The sequence below is a fragment of the Procambarus clarkii genome, chromosome 32 (assembly GCF_040958095.1).
Source record: "Procambarus clarkii isolate CNS0578487 chromosome 32, FALCON_Pclarkii_2.0, whole genome shotgun sequence".
Taxonomy (NCBI): Eukaryota; Metazoa; Arthropoda; class Malacostraca; order Decapoda; family Cambaridae; genus Procambarus; species Procambarus clarkii.
Genome location: NC_091181.1, coordinates 37,099,189 through 37,115,102, shown reverse-complemented (window position 1 = coordinate 37,115,102; position 15,914 = coordinate 37,099,189). Strand labels below are relative to the sequence as shown.

The window sequence follows — 15,914 nt, the reverse complement described above, 5'->3', positions numbered from 1 at the left end:
GATATTATCCAGCATAGTTTGGTGTTTGACAAGATATGAAACTCCTGCGTATATAATTGGCTTTATATATAACTTTATAATATATAAGTGGCTTTATATAATTTAATCAATCATCTGTAAATTCTCTACGACTGAATTTTTCAACAAATGTATTTTATATATAAATAAACTATATTTTTTAATTTAAAAAGCCACCTTTTCTCAGACCTGTTTGTCATAAACGGTAGAGAGCAAGAGAAGAGAGGAGGAAGTAAGAGGAGAATGAGAAGAGACGTGGAGCCAGGGGGAGAGGGGAGGAGACTCGTAGAGGGGAGCATACATGGAGGTAGAGTTGGGTTGAATGGGGAGAGTCATGAGGAAATCATGAGGGGAATCTAGTGGAGCGATTGGGAGGAGTTTGAGACGAATGGGATGAGTTGGAGGGGGATGGTATGAAAGGGATTGGAAGGTTTGCAGGATAGAATAGGTTGGTTTGGTGGAGAGAGATGAGTGGGGGGGAGGAAGGGGGTTGTTACAAGGGGGAAGGTGGGGGATGATCTAGTTAGAAGGGGGGGAGAGGGGGGCTCTAAATGGTAGTTGGGGTTCTCTACCCCTGGAGGGGAATGGGGGAGGAGGACGTGAGGGGTAGAGAGAAGAGGTGAGGGGTAGAGAGAGAAGAGAGAGATAAGAATAGACAGGTTGGGGATGCTGGAGCAGGGTGGGGTCATACATGTATACATACTTGTTATAGATGTGTATGTATAACAAGTATATTTTTAATCTGATAACTGTTCTTAGACGCACCTCTGCAGGCGTCAGTGTGTTAAAAAGTCTTATTGGGTGCCTTGTACTGTCCTCTTGTATTTGTACTACACGTGTTGTTAGCTCCAGTACAGTACCTCTTGTAACCCATGTGTTGCTAAGGTGTACTCCCTTGCTACTGCGTATCTCGTCACATCTACTATTGGTCTTAATATTGCCGTAGTCTGTGCTACTCCTTCCTCTCTATCTGTGTCTCCTTCTTGCTTTATTCAGTCTCTGTTACTCTTGTGTCTGCCCGCATTAGCGTTTTTCCTCTCTGCTTCCCTTCTTCGTTCTTCAAGAGTTTTTGTTTACCGTGTGCATCCCGTCAATTGACACTCTTCACCGTAGTGGGGCCTCGTAGCCTGGTGGATAGCGCGCAGGACTCGTAATTCTGTGGCGCGGGTTCGATTCCCGCACGAGGCAGAAACAAATGGGCAAAGTTTCTTTCACCCTGAATGCCCCTGTTACCTAGCAGTAAAATAGGTACTTGGGTGTTAGTCAGCTGTCACGGGCTGCTTCCTGGGGTGTGTGTGTGTGTGTGTGGAAAAAAAAAAAAAAAAGTTAGTAAACAGTTGATTGACAGTTGAGAGGCGGGCCGAAAGAGCAAAGCTCAACCCCCGCAAAAACACAACTAGTAAACACACACACACACACACACACACACACACACACACACACACACACACACACACACACACATGTTACTTAGCATTGTAATTTAGCATCGTATCCTCCACCACCATTGGTCTAGCTACCCCATGGTCTTATACACACTGTGTAGCCCTACATATCTCTAACCAGGTGTTACATATATGTAGGGCTAAACTACATATGCAAGGAGAGGGGAAGGGAAGGGAACTAGCAGGAAAAATCGCCAACCCCTTACGACTAGATAACACTTGGTAGGGATAAGGATAAGAACTTGGTATGGGATGGAGGAAAGAAGTATTGCCCAACCACTTGGACGCGTCCTGCGCGCTATCCACTAGGCTACGAGGCCCCCTATGTGTGTGTGTGTGTGTGTGTGTGTGTGTGTGTGTGTGTGTGTGTGTGTGTGTGTGTGTGTTCAAATTTTGCGAATTTAACCGCTCTAATTATAAGCTATTAAGTTTATTTTTATGAATCATTTACAAATTAACAAAAATTTCATTTTATTTTGAAGTGTGAAGAAAGATAAGGATAATTGCAAACCCTGGTACAGCCTGGTACACCCAGGTACAGCCTGGTACAGCCTGGTACAGCCTGGTACACCCTGGTACAGCCAGGTACAGCCTGGTACAGCCTGGTACCCCCAGGTACACCCTGGTACAGCCTGGTGTTGTTAATGCCCGAAGCTGGCGTTTGACAACGCTCCTGTGAGTAGTGAGACGTTCTCTAACATAATTTACTGTCCAGCCTTCATAACTCCAACAATACTCTGGTAATTATGTATCGTACATGTGTACTCTCTCTCTCTCTCTCTCTCTCTCTCTCTCTCTCTCTCTCTCTCTCTCTCTCTCTCTCTCTCTCTCTCTCTCTCTCTCTCTCTCTCTCTCTCACCAATATTAGTATGGCAGTAGAGGACTGACGCCGGGCCGCCGCCATCAGCAGTTAATGTTGTCGGGGTAATGAGTTATTGTATCAAGAATTGCTCCAATTATCCGATAATTGAACAAGTATGGACAGGTAATTTGAGCTCTGTGGTGGGCTGTAATATCATGCCTGATGAAACTTTTTTATATCATTTCCATTGATGATGATGGTGATGATAATGTATAATGACTGTGGTGGTGTGGTGATGATGGTGATGTGTAATGAGATTTAGGATAATGATATTGATTATCATGTTTGAGTGTTAGAGAGTTAGAGAGCGAAAGAGACAGATAACGAGACGAGGGAGAGAGAGAGAGAGAGAGAGAGAGAGAGAGAGAGAGAGAGAGAGAGAGAGAGAGAGAGAGAGAGAGAGAGAGTGAGAGAGAGAGAGAGAATGCCATAAAAAATGAAATATTTTGTCACGTTCCGATTATTAATATATACAAGTAAATCAATAAATTACGAAAACCACGCTACAACAAACGAGTAAATGAACAAATTATTCATGTATGTATATGTGTATTACTCATTGTTCACGCTGGGTATTACTCATGGTTCACGCTGGGTATTACTCATGGTTCACGCTGGGTATTACTCATGGTTCACGCTGGGTATTACTCATGGTTCACGCTGGGTATTACTCATGGTTCACGCTGGGTATTACTCATGGTTCACGCTGGGTATTACTCATGGTTCACGCTGGGTATTACTCATGGTTCACTCGACATATTACTGATCAGGCTGAATATTGTTCATGTTTCCAGCTGAATATTACTCATGAGTGAATGTGAATATTACTCATGGTTCATGGAGAGGAGAAAAAGGAAGAGATGGAGGATCAAAAAGATAAAGTGATGTGGGAAAGGATGGTTAGTGGATGTTGGTAGTAGTGGTGATGATTGTGGTGGTAGAGATGGAAGCGATGATTGTGGTGGGAGAGAGAAAGAAAGAGAGAGCTCTGGTATAAGAGTACCAAGGGAGCAAATGATTCAACCGCAAGTCCTGAGCATCAGGTGTGGGGGAATAAACCTGACTTTCCTTCCCCAAAATTGCTTGTGACCGCCTGGGGCAATATCTCCCTGCAGCAACAGCAGGGAAAATTTATTCATGTAGTTGGAGGACACCCCAGCCGCCAACTTCTGCCTCCTTCCTTCCAACGCTGAACTCCAAATTAGAATAATTTCGGGGCCTTTGACGCCCCAGTTAACGCGTGCGAGGTTGTGTAGAGGTGGAGGCGGGGTTGTGCCGAGGGGGAGGCGGGGTTGTGAAGAGGGGGAGGCGGGGTTGTGAAGAGGGGAAGGCGGGGTTGTGAAGAGGGGTAGGCGGGGTTGTGAAGAGGGGAAGGCGGGGTTGTGAAGAGAGGGGTGGGGGGGGGGGGGGGGGTGAGTCTGGCTCTGACTTAAAGATGATAAAATATGGAGATTCACACTGGAAGGCGCTTCTAATCTCAGCATTTATACTAAATTTTGTACTGTTAGCACCACTACAGACACCTGTTAGCACTGCACCACACAGGACCGTTGTGTGGGACATCACGTGGAATGTTATCATCTTTGGAACATTTGTGTCTTACAGAGGACCCACAGGTGTCCCACAGGTGGTCCACAGGTGGCCCACAGGTGGCCCACGGGATCATATTTAGGGTCATGGTATGCAAATAGATGCATAGTCTGGTTGGAAAGAATTAATAGACCTTTGCAGTCTGATACAATTCTTTCTGACTTATTCACATGTGGAAAAATTGAGTGAGGTGAATGTCCTAGACTCCTAGGTAGAGCTATAAGGTAGAGCTATAAGGTAGAGCTATAAGGTAGAGCTATAAGGTAGATCTATAAGGTAGAGCTATAAGGTAGAGCTATAAGGTAGATCTATAAGGTAGAGCTATAAGGTAGAGCTATAAGGAAGTGGGCCGTATGGCTCGTACGGTCTCAGTCGTAGTTTTCCCTTCCAGTTTCCGTCGTACTTTTCCCTACCGTACCTTGGGTCTTTGTTAAAGGAGAACACTTCCTGTTCTCTCGGCTCTTGTGTCGTGTTCGACATTATTCTGTAATGGTTAGGTTAGGTCCGGTTGGGTTGGTTTCGGTGGGACCCTCAATCTTAAGATAACCCTTATCTCAAGATAACCCTTAGGGCGTGGGACTCTCGGTCCCGCTCAGAGGGCCGCTTTTAGTAGGTGGTCCTTGAGAGACTTACCACGCTCAGATGTGTGTTCTGATTGGTCGGTTTGAAGCACGTCTTATTGTGGAGTAATCTGTCCGCTTCCCCTACGTACACTGTCGTGTCTAGGAAATTAATCTCCCGAAGCGCTTGTCTCTAGGGTAAACCTCAGCTTGCTATGTGCTGTATTCGCCCAAGCGATGGAAACCTGTAGGCGGTCTTCACCTCCTGTAGGTCTTGTTCCTCAGGGCTATGTAAATCCCAGTCCAGGTTCCCATGGCCTGGCATGCTGTTGTGGCCGTGGTCAGGACCTCTATGGAACCACAAGATATAAATTATTTTTGTAAATTAGTCTCATTTCCCATCTTTCTCTCTAATCTTCCATTTATCTCCGACTTGACCTTTTTATCAACCTGTTCTTTATCTTCCATAACCTATTTCCTACCCGTTACTTCCCGGGACACAGCACCGCTCCTGTGCCAGGTAAGTCCACTACGGGCTCACCATAGTCCGTGCTGCTTGCAACTTTTTGTTCCGAGTAGCTGAATCTAAAACAACAACAACGTCACTTCCATACTTTTAATTTTCGCCTCTTCCTTCTTTCTCCTGCTCTTCCTTCTTTCTCCTGCTCTTCCTTCTTTCTCCTGCTCTTCCTTCTTTCTCCTGCTCTTCCTTCTTTCTCCTGCTCTTCCTTCAACCTTCTCTCTCTCCTCACTTTTATGTTCTCCACCATTACATCTCTTTATATTTCTCACCTTCCTCTGCATCAATCCCATCTCCTTCATGCATCAGTCTTATCTCTACTCTCTTTCTTGCTCCTCCCTATTTTATCTCCCTATCTCCCCATCCTTTTCCCTCCTCAGCCCTCTTCCTCCAATCACCCATTTTCTTCTCCCCTCCCCTCTAACCACGCTTTAGTCTGCGTGTCAGCAAATCCTTTCGGAATTGATTGGCTTCCCATTGCTTCCTGACCCTTAGTCAGGAAACGAGTCATAGGCTCGCTGGACTTTTATTAATTTCCTGTAGAGGAGCTTCGGTCAGCACAGGGACGCGGGGCTCTCAGTTCCAGAGCTCAGTAATGCTATGTATTTAGGATGTAAGGGGAGGATGTCTCCCTGAGAAGGGGAAGGGGGGAGGTTATCTTGAGATGATTTCGGGGCTTTAGTGTCCCCGCGGCCCGGTCCTCGACCAGGCCTCCACCCCCAGGAAGCATCCCGTGACAGCTGACTAACACCCAGGTACCTATTTTACTGCTAGGTAACAGAGGCATAGGGTGAAAGAAACTCTGCCCATTGTTTCTCGCCGGCGCCCGGGATCGAACCCGGGACCACAGGATCACAAGTCCAGCGTGTTGTCCGGTCGGCCGACCGGCTCCCAGGAAGGGAGAGGAAAACAATTATTACAGAAAGGACTGAAAGATGAAAAAGGTCATAATGTGGTTGAAAAACATAAGAAACAGAATGGAACAAGAAGCTAATGAAGAGAATGAAGAAGGAGGGTGAAGTGTAAGTCCACTGCTGAGTCCACCAACTTGAGGAAAGGTCATACCCTGCTTCTGAACTCTTGGTGAACGTCTCCATTATGTGGCACGAGTGTGGACCTATCCTGGTTCAGCTGGGGGGTGTTCCACACAACACTTCGAGTGTCTGTGTTACAGGCTTTGTTCTCCCTACTAATGAGTGACTTGATTTCAAAAATTGACTCTTAAGGGTGGTCCTTAATAAATCATTGTCTGAAAACAGGTAGACAAGTTGGAATTGGTAAGGAGAAGCAACGCAGGTCAGAAACAAGCTGTTGAGCCTTACCCACGAGGCTACTGGCTATATAGAACCTTACCCACGAGGCTACTGGCTAAATAGAACCTTACCCACGAGGCTACTGGCTATATAGAGCCTTACCCACGAGGCTACTGGCTATATAGAGTCTTACCCACGAGACTACTGGCTATATAGAGCCTTACCCACGAGGCTACTGGCTATATAGAGTCTTACCCACGAGGCTACTGGCTACATGGAGCCTTACCCACGAGGCCACTGACTATATAGAGCCTTACCCACGAGGTTAGTGGCTACATGGAGTCTTACCCACGAGACTACTGGCTATATAGAGCCTTACCCACGAGGCTACTGGCTATATAGAGCCTTACCCACGAGGCTACTTTCTTATGTGCTCTACCAAGACTCTACTGGTCTCTGTATAGTATTATTATTATTATTAATCGAGGCCGACCTGTACTCACCTAATTGTGCTTGCGGGGGTTGAGCTCTGGCTCTTTGGTAGCTGAACACCTGTGGGAAAAGAACCGGTGTTCAGGCTCAGAACACCGTTGACGCATACAAGGACAGTAGTTCGAACCGAACACTGATCGTTAATTCGAACACCGCTGTTCCACGGAACGAACAAAACCGGCTTTGATAACGAAGCGGATCGCTTAGCCATTAACGAGCACCGCGGCGATTAACTCTAACGAATTGGACGAGTCTCGTTGTTTGGAGACAAAGGCTGGTTCGGTTATTCGAAACCTAAGCACGGTGCGTTCTGGAGTTCTCCAGAGCGTTTTCGCGTTCTCCGGTGGGAGGTTTCTGGTGTGTTCTGGAGTTCTCCAGTGTGTTCTCGTGTTCTCTGATTAGTTCTCGAGTTCTATGGTTCGTTCTGGAGTTCGCCATTACGTCCACGAGTTCTTCGATGCGTTCGTGAGTTCTTAGGTGGCGTTTTCGAGTTCTCCGGTGCGTTCCCGAGTTCCCCAGTACTTGCTGGAGTTCGCCAGTGGATTTACGTGTTCTCTTGTCCGTTTTCGACTTCTGTGTGTTCTCGAGTTCTCTTGAGCGTTCTCGAGTTCTCCTGTGCGTTCATGAGCGGCAGAATGTAATCGAGAAGATGTACATTGTTTTAAAAAAAAATTATACTGAATTACCTGCAAACAAGACACTAAATTTTAAAGCATTAGTTCTTCCTCTTGCGTCCGGTTCAGCCGGATGGTCTGTTGTACCAGCCACGCTCTTGTGTCCGGTCCAGCCGGATGGTCTGTTGTACCAGCCACGCTCTAGTGTCCGGTCCAGCCGAATGGTGTGTAGTACCATCCAAACACCGTAGCCGGTTGGTGTAAAATTCAACATGCATCTATTATTGCACTCTGCAGGTTTCCCAGTGGCTGGTGCATCACGCAGCGGCTGTAGGAGACTTTTACTGCCTCGACAAAGTACCTCGAATGGAAATTTTGCCTCTCAGCAGGTTTGGTCGGCACAGGGGGGCGGCCTCGCTTCATGCAAGCTCGGCGTTCGATTCCCGCGATGGTCCAAGTGGTTAGGTACCGTTTTTCCCCTCCGTTCTATCCTCGTGTACCCCCCCCTCCCCCCTCACAGTCTCTCAAAGTGCCATATAATCATAACTGTGAACAGTGCGTGTTCTCCTATTGAGTGCTTGCCTAACCGTCTTCAGGCTGGTGGGTAGTTCTCACACAGGACTACTGGCTACAGTTGTGGATCTGGATCTGCATCTGTGCAGTGGATCTGCACAGTATGCAGTCATGTCCAGCTTGGTATATCCATATTTTGACCTATTTTGATATTATTGTTCATGTTACATTTACGGCTGTTCACTTGTTCAATCCAACTTGAAGTTCTGGAAATGTTTTGATGAAATAATCAAGTTCTGAACACGTCATTTGAGTTGTATTCTGGTGTAGTTGATAAGTGGATAAGATAAGAAAGTGGATAGTAGCGATAAGAGCGAGACTATCAGTGGACAGTAATATCTCCATCTGTACTATCCTGAGGAACGAACCAAGCAAGCATACCAGAGAGTAATCAGCACCGCAGACTTAACGAGCAGAAATAGTCCGTACATTTGTCTGGTAAAAAAGTAAAGACTAGTTATGTGCGGTCAAAAGAAGGGACCACTTTAGTCCGGTACGTTTGGCAGACGTGTGCCAGGTCAAGTGCCAGGTCAAGTGCCATGTGTTGTGGTGCCTGGCAGCGTCCTGAGACTATCACGCTCCTCGTAATTCACTTTGTTATCCACTGAAGGAGAGGTGGTCGTCTCCTCCACCCATCCCATCCCATCCCTCAACCTATTCCACTGGACAACATTTCCCTTCTGTCTCTCCATATCCAGCAGGTCCACACTGCCACTGCCTCCCTATCCCACTGGACCGTGTCTCCCACTGGACCGTGGTTCCACTGGACCGTGTCTTCCACTGGACCGTGTCTCCCACTGGACCGAGTCTCCCACTGGACCGTGTCTTCCACTGGACCGTGTCTTCCACTGGACCGTGTCTCCCACTGGACCGTGTCTCCCACTGGACCGTGTCTCCCACTGGACCGAGTCTCCCACTGGACCGTGTCTTCCACTGGACCGTGTCTTCCACTGGACCGTGTCTCCCACTGGACCGTGTCTCCCACTGGACCGAGTCTCCCACTGGACCGTGTCTCCCACTGGACCGTGTCTCCCACTGGACCGAGTCTCCCACTGGACCGTGTCTTCCACTGGACCGTGTCTTCCACTGGACCGTGTCTCCCACTGGACCGTGTCTTCCACTGGACCGTGTCTCCCACTGGACCGTGTCTTCCACTGGACCGTGTCTTCCACTGGACCGTACCTCCCACTGGACCGTTGTTCCACTGGGCCGTGTGTTCCACTGGACCGTGTCTCCCACTGGACCGTGTCTCCCACTGGACCGTGTCTCCCACTGGACCGTGTCTCCCACTGGACCGTGTCTCCCATTGGACCGTGTCTCCCACTGGACCGTGTCTCCCACTGGACCGTACCTCCCACTGAATCGTCACCAGCAGGTCTGAAATGACTTCCTCTTTTCTATATCTCTTCCATCTGCCTGAATCAGTTACCCTTTCTGCCTCACTCCCTCTCCCTTTCCCTCCCCCTCCCCTCCCTGTCTATATCTTCCTCCCTCCCTGTCTATATCTCCCTCCCTCCCTGTCTATATCTCCCTCCCTCCCTGTCTATATCTTCCTCCCTCCCTGTCTATATCTACCTCCCTCCCTGCTTCCCTGCCTCCGCCGCTGCTGGCCCCCTGACAGCTATACTTGACCACAATATTACGACACACCAAAAGGTTGCCTCCGCGCTTTCCCAGAGCTTGGTGGTCGATCTTGTGGTCATGATTTTCCTCCTTTAATGTCCCGCGGAGCCTTTCAGAGCCACCAGAGTCTGGAAGGGGTGACGGGGGAGGGTGTTTGGGGCGTGGGGGCATGTCTGTAGGGGGGAAGGGGGGGGGTTCTTAGGGTGATGGGGGGGGGGGGTTCTCTGGGGGGGATGGGATGTAAACATCTGTCTCGCCATCTTGTTATCCAAGCGTTATAATGCGTGTGGTAACTTTTGCATGAACGTAAAAAAGCTGACTGTTGTCCCCCTTCTCCTCCCCCCCCCTCCCCCCTCCCTGAAAAAAAAGACTAGGTGTTTATTTAATTTTGTAGAGGGAGAGAAACAACACAACAACAGAACGTAACGTTTCCAAGGCCTTGTTTACTGCGTATATTTGGCATAGGATTGTTTATTTACGGTTTACACACACACACACACACACACACACACACACACACACACACACACACACACACACACACACACACACACACACACACACACACAAGGGCGCCGGTGGCTGTGTGGATAGCACGCTGTACACGTGATCCTGTGGCCCGGGTTCGATTCCCGGCGCAGGCGAGAAACAATGGACAGAGTTTCTTATACCCTGAATGCCCCTGTTTCCTAGCAGTAAATAGGTACCTGGGAGTTAGTCAGCTGTCACGGGCTACTTCCTGGTGTGTGTGTATGTGTGTGTGTGTGCGTGTGTGTGTGTGTGTGTGTGTGTGTGTGTGTGTGTGTGTGTGTGTGTGTGTGTGTGTGTGTGTGTGTGTGTGTGTGTGTGTGTGTGTGTTAAAAAAGAAATATATGTAGAAGATATGATAGAGGGAAATTGCTCGGGAATCAGTACATTGGAAAAAAGATGCTTAGAAAGGCGGGGTCCAAGAGCTAACACCCCGATCCTGCAGGCTCTAATAGTGAATCCAAATTGTAAATACACACTACGATGAGCCACAAGAGGCCATAAACAGGATGAGAAACACCGTAAACTAATTTACAGTAGATGAACTACCAACACCACCACCCAAGCCTGCTAGGGGCCAGCCTGCTAGCCAGGGCCAGCCAGCCAGGTCCAGCCAGCCAGGGCCAGCCAGCCAGAGCCAGCCAGCCAGGGCCAGCCAGCCAGGGCCAGCCAGCCAGAGCCAGCCAGCCAGGGCCAGCCTGCTAGCCAGGGCCAGCCAGCCGGGGCCAGCCAGCCAGGGGCCAGCCTGCTAGCCAGGGCCAGCCAGCCAGGGCCACGCCAACTCATTAGCGTCAGACTCCAGGAAAAAAGTCAGTGTGGGGCGGAAGTAAGGGCGAGGCAGGAGTAGATATGACTCTTAAAAGGTCTTGGGGTGGCCAGTGTGGCCAGAGTGTGGCACCAGATGCCTCCCTGCAGCCTGCCTCGCCCGGCCCACCCCCTGCCTGCCTCGCCCGGCCCACCTCCTGCCTGCCTCGCCCGGCCCACCCCCTGCCTGCCTCGCCCGGCCCACCCCCTGCCTGCCTCGCCCGGCCCACCCCCTGCCTGCCTCGCCCGGCCCACCTCCTGCCTGCCTCGCCCGGCCCACCCCCTGCCTGCCTCGCCCGGCCCACCCCCTGTCTGCCTCGCCCGGCCCACCCCCTGCCTGCCTCGCCCGGCCCACCCCCTGCCTGCCTCGCCCGGCCCACCTCCTGCCTGCCTCGCCCGGCCCACCCCCTGTCTGCCTCGCCCGGCCCACCCCCTGTCTGCCTCGCCCGGCCCTCCCCCTGCCTGCCTCGCCCGGCCCACCTCCTCCTGTTGGGGCCACAGAATAAACCATTACTATCTGTAACCAGCAAAGGGGAAGTGGGACCATCTGTGTTATCTTGTACTTATTGTTATCATAATATGCAAAGATGTGTGGAGGCATCTCCTGCTCTCATCTAACACCCCCTCCCACCCCCCCTCCGTCCTCTCACAAACACTCTCCCCCCTCACACTCTCCCTCTACTCCCCCTCTTCCCCCCTTCTCCCCCACTCATCCCATCATTGTTTCCTCATTGGGAAGTTTTGATATCAGATTGTGTGCAGGTGTCTGTCCTTTTCTGTTTGTTCCTCTTTTTCACCTTGATTGTCTTTTTTTGGTCGCCACCGCAGAGGAACTATCTTGGTGCCAGTGAGGTCTAGGACTAGAGGGGTGGTGGTGGTGCCAGGCACGCTAGGGGCCACCCAGTGCCAGGCACGCTGGGGCCCTACCCAGTGCCAGGCACGCTGGGGGCCCTCCCAGTGCCAGGCACGCTGGGGGCCACCCAGTGCCAGGCACTACACCCGGTGCCATAACGTGGGGGTTAGTCTCCTCCCTCACAGGAACGGCCAGCCTCTCATCCTCGCCTTATGTCTTTGTTCGGGTGAATAAAGTTGGATAATTACATTAAAATTCTCCGTTCCGGGTTCATTTTATGCGGGGAGAGAGAGAGAGAGAAAGGGGAGAGAGAGAGAGAGAGAGAGAGAGAGAGAGAGAGAGAGAGAGAGAGAGAGAGAGAGAGAGAGAGAGAGAGAGAGAGAGAGAGAGAGAGAGAAGGGGGGGAGAGAGAGAGAGAGAGAGAAGGGGGGGGAGAGAGAGAGAGAGAGAGAGAGAGAGAGAGAGAGAGAGAGAGAGAGAGAGAGAGAGAGAGAGAGAGAGAGAGAGAGAGAGAGAGAAGAGGGGAGAGAGAGAGAGAGAGAGAGAGAGAGAGAGAGAGAGAGAGAGAGAGAGAGAGAGAGAGAGAGAGAGAGAGAGAGAAGGGGGGAGAGAGAAAGAGAGAGAGAGAGAGAGAGAGAGAGAGAGAGAGAGAGAGAGAGAGAGAGAGAGAGAGAGAGAGATGCACAATTACAGAACATGCCTGTTGGTCTTCACTTGGTCGTCATCGAGAAACTTTTACTGCACCATAAAGCCCCGCAAGCCACCTGGGAGACTGCACTAACTCCACTCCCAATTTACCTAGTGCTCTCTCCCCCCATCCCCTCATCCCCAGTGCACACCCACCACAGCGTAGGGGGAAGCGTGGGTCCACTTCTCTAGCTAGGCCTAGACCCCACCTCCCTATCCTCTTACCCAAGGACCAATCTAAACTTCACAGACACGCGGGGATTCTCCACCACCCCCCTGTACCACGCTGCCCTTCTCACCTATGAGTGGGAGTAAAAGCTCATCCTTCCATGATATCCTCTTAACCCAGGGGACATCCGGAGGCTGCTAGACACATCCTATTGCTCTGAACTATCCTCTAAGTGCAGCTTAATCCCAGTCCGCTGCTCGGTTTAGTGTAGAGCAGAAAGAGGGAGGGAGAGAGAGAGAGAGAGAGAGAGAGAGAGAGAGGGAGAGAGAGAGAGAGAGAGAGAGAGAGAGAGAGAGAGAGAGAGAGAGAGAGAGAGAGAGAGAGAGAGAGAGAGAGAGAGAGACAGACAGACACATAAATTGAGGCTGGTGAGTATGGAGAAGAAATATTATTTCTTGAGCACACGCCAGAATTAGCCTTTAAATTTTTATTTTGTACCATAAATATTTCAGACGATCCATAACACACACACACCAGCACATACACATACACACACACGCGAATAAGTAAACATACACACACACACACACACACACACACACACACACACACACACACACACACACACACACACACACACACACACACACACACACACAAACAAGTAAACATACATAGATACACGGAAACACATCATGTACAACACTCCCCAATAGGAGAAAAATCCGCTGGGTTGTTCATCCTGTCACTTGTACCCGGACGCAGCTGGGACTTGCTTAACTGTCTCAAGTGAAAACATATTGTAAAATAAGGATTTATCTTACCAACCTCAAGTTTATGCTGTCTTGCGGGCACAAAGTGTTGGAACCTTTTAAGATATATTTGACAAAAAGGATTTTCCTAACTCAAACAATGTGGGGTTTATTTCATATATATTTGTAATGTCTCTTAAAAGGTTAAGACAACGCCCTTCACTCATGCTGCAAATTCTGCAACTTCTCTTCTCACCTGTTGTAGAAATTCTTGCAATTACAGATTCTCTTCCTCAGTCACTTCCTCCTTTTCGTGCGTATTGGATAAGGTAATCGACTGCGACTCCATTGTACCAGCGTATAGATTCACTGACTTGCTCTTCTGTCCTCCTCTCCTCGACTACTTCGTCACGGTGATGGTGTTCATTGACGCTCCTGATTTGTAAAGGGAACTTGGGGATGGAGTATTCAATGTGGTCTCCTTCAGCAGCCTCAGCGGCCAGCACAGCTGCTCGTTGGTGTCCATAGATGCCAACATGAGAGGGTGGGACTCCACGGAAACTTGAACGTTCATCACTAGTTCGATAGCAAAATATGTTTGGATTATTACACATTGGTGCTTTGTTATAGCTACGATCAAGCATCTGTTGCAGATGTTTAATCGTCTCTCTCTCTCTCTCTCTCTCTCTCTCTCTCTCTCTCTCTCTCTCTCTCTCTCTCTCTCTCTCTCTCTCTCTCTCTCTCTCTCTCTCTCTCTCTCTGAATCCCTCCAATGAAGGTGCCGATGAACAGACATCAACAAGACTCCTGCTCACTCGGGAGACTGCAGACTGAGTAATCTCAGCTACAAAAAAAAAAAGTTGAATTTCAGTGTATTAAGTCATAATAACACGGATCTTATCTTCCACAGGCACGCTCACACGACAACCAGAGTAAGGTAAATATCCCTCATTAATTATTTGTTTATGTCAGGGAGGGACATATCAAGAGAGGGCTGGGAAGGGTATCCACAACTCAAGACGCTCAGCCATCGTGCTGGCTTGGTCATTCTCAAGAACATCACTCTATCAGTGAGCATTCGTTATCAGTCAGCTGGTCATATGAACGCTGTGGGCACAAATGGTTCCGTATTTTCCCTCCATTATTATTAAGATTGTTTAAATAGGTGTTTTAAATTCACCTATATAAACGAACATTATATCCATCAGTCTGTACAGAGTTACAAACTTCAAAATGAACTTACGTAAGATATTAACTATTATATATAGCTTATAGTCTTTTATAAGCACTCTCATGCTAACTGTATCGAACCCTAGCCTCTGTTAAAATGTGAAAAATAGAGTGAGAGAAAGAAAGAGTAAGAGAAAAAGAGAGAGAGGTTACACAGCACTATTGCACCTTCCATTCCTTGATCTGGAAAGGATCTGAGAAGGATCGGAGAGTCCAGCATGAGGGATCAAGAGCTGGTCAAGGAGATCCTTCAGGCCGACAGTTTAACCCTCTACTGAAGGCCTTGACTCTTCACCGACGCCTCGACCAAGCGAGCGGGAAGTCCTTGAGCACTTGTGGCTCCCATGACTTTTTAGACCATTGTGGCATGCAGCAATAGCCAGACTGATCAGACAAACTCCAGGGAAGTTTGACCTCAGGTTTGGAAACGCGGGTATACACAAGAAGCCGCTCGCGGGTAAAAATGAAAACAAACATTGGCAATAAACGCCAGAAGCGACCAATACAGGTTTCTCAAATACGCTGTAAAACAACTGCCAACGAGGATCTAGTCTCACACTTGAGGTCTCGGACTCTCTCTTTGTCTGCGGAATCTTTGAGTGATTCGTTCATATCTTTTTTTTTCAAAATAAGTAAGAATTGGAGCACAATTTAGCTGAGAGTCATTGAAAAAAGATATAAATGTTTAAGAAACAAGAAAGAAATGAATTGGTAACATTGGCCGACCAAGGCCGTTGTTATATATATATATATATATATATATATATATATATATATATATATATATATATATATATATATATATATATATATATATATAGGGATACCACCTCTGGTGCAATTGTAGGGACCTATAGCCTTGGAGAAGGAAATAAAGAGCATTCAGAGAAAAACTTGCCGTTTAACTCTAAATACGTATGAGTATTCACTTCTCCTACAACCTCTTTTTTTATTATTTATGTTGTACACTTTATTATACAAGGTTAAACAGTTACATATCTGATTGGTTACAAAAAATGGACATTAAGAAGAAATAAAAGGAAGTATGTTACCTACAGGCTGTAGATTTCTTCGAACTCCACCGACGCCGGGCAGGAACCGAGGATGCAGCGGGCATTCCCCCTCTGGATCGCTACACTGAGGCGCTGGAACAGAAAACTTGCTGCTCTAGGGGTCTCTTGTTTCAATTATCCTGGAACCAAGATCCTTAAGAAACCTCCTTGCATTCTCTCCCCATGAACCAAGGGGTCTCAGATCCTATTGGAACGGAATTGTACTAGTGATCTATCCTCCTTGCCTGTCTATCTGCCTGCCTGCCTGCCTGCCTGCCTGCCTGCCTGT

At 48.6% G+C, this 15,914-nt stretch overlaps 1 protein-coding gene across 1 annotated transcript in view; it reads left to right on the top strand.

Moving 5' to 3' along the window:
* LOC123759432 (putative neural-cadherin 2) overlaps positions 1–15,914 on the top strand; it is a gene marked incomplete in the record, with an annotated part of 421,093 nt that overhangs the window by 233,588 nt on the left and 171,591 nt on the right. Inside the window, 1 exon segment of the mRNA XM_069335240.1 lies at positions 14,254–14,280.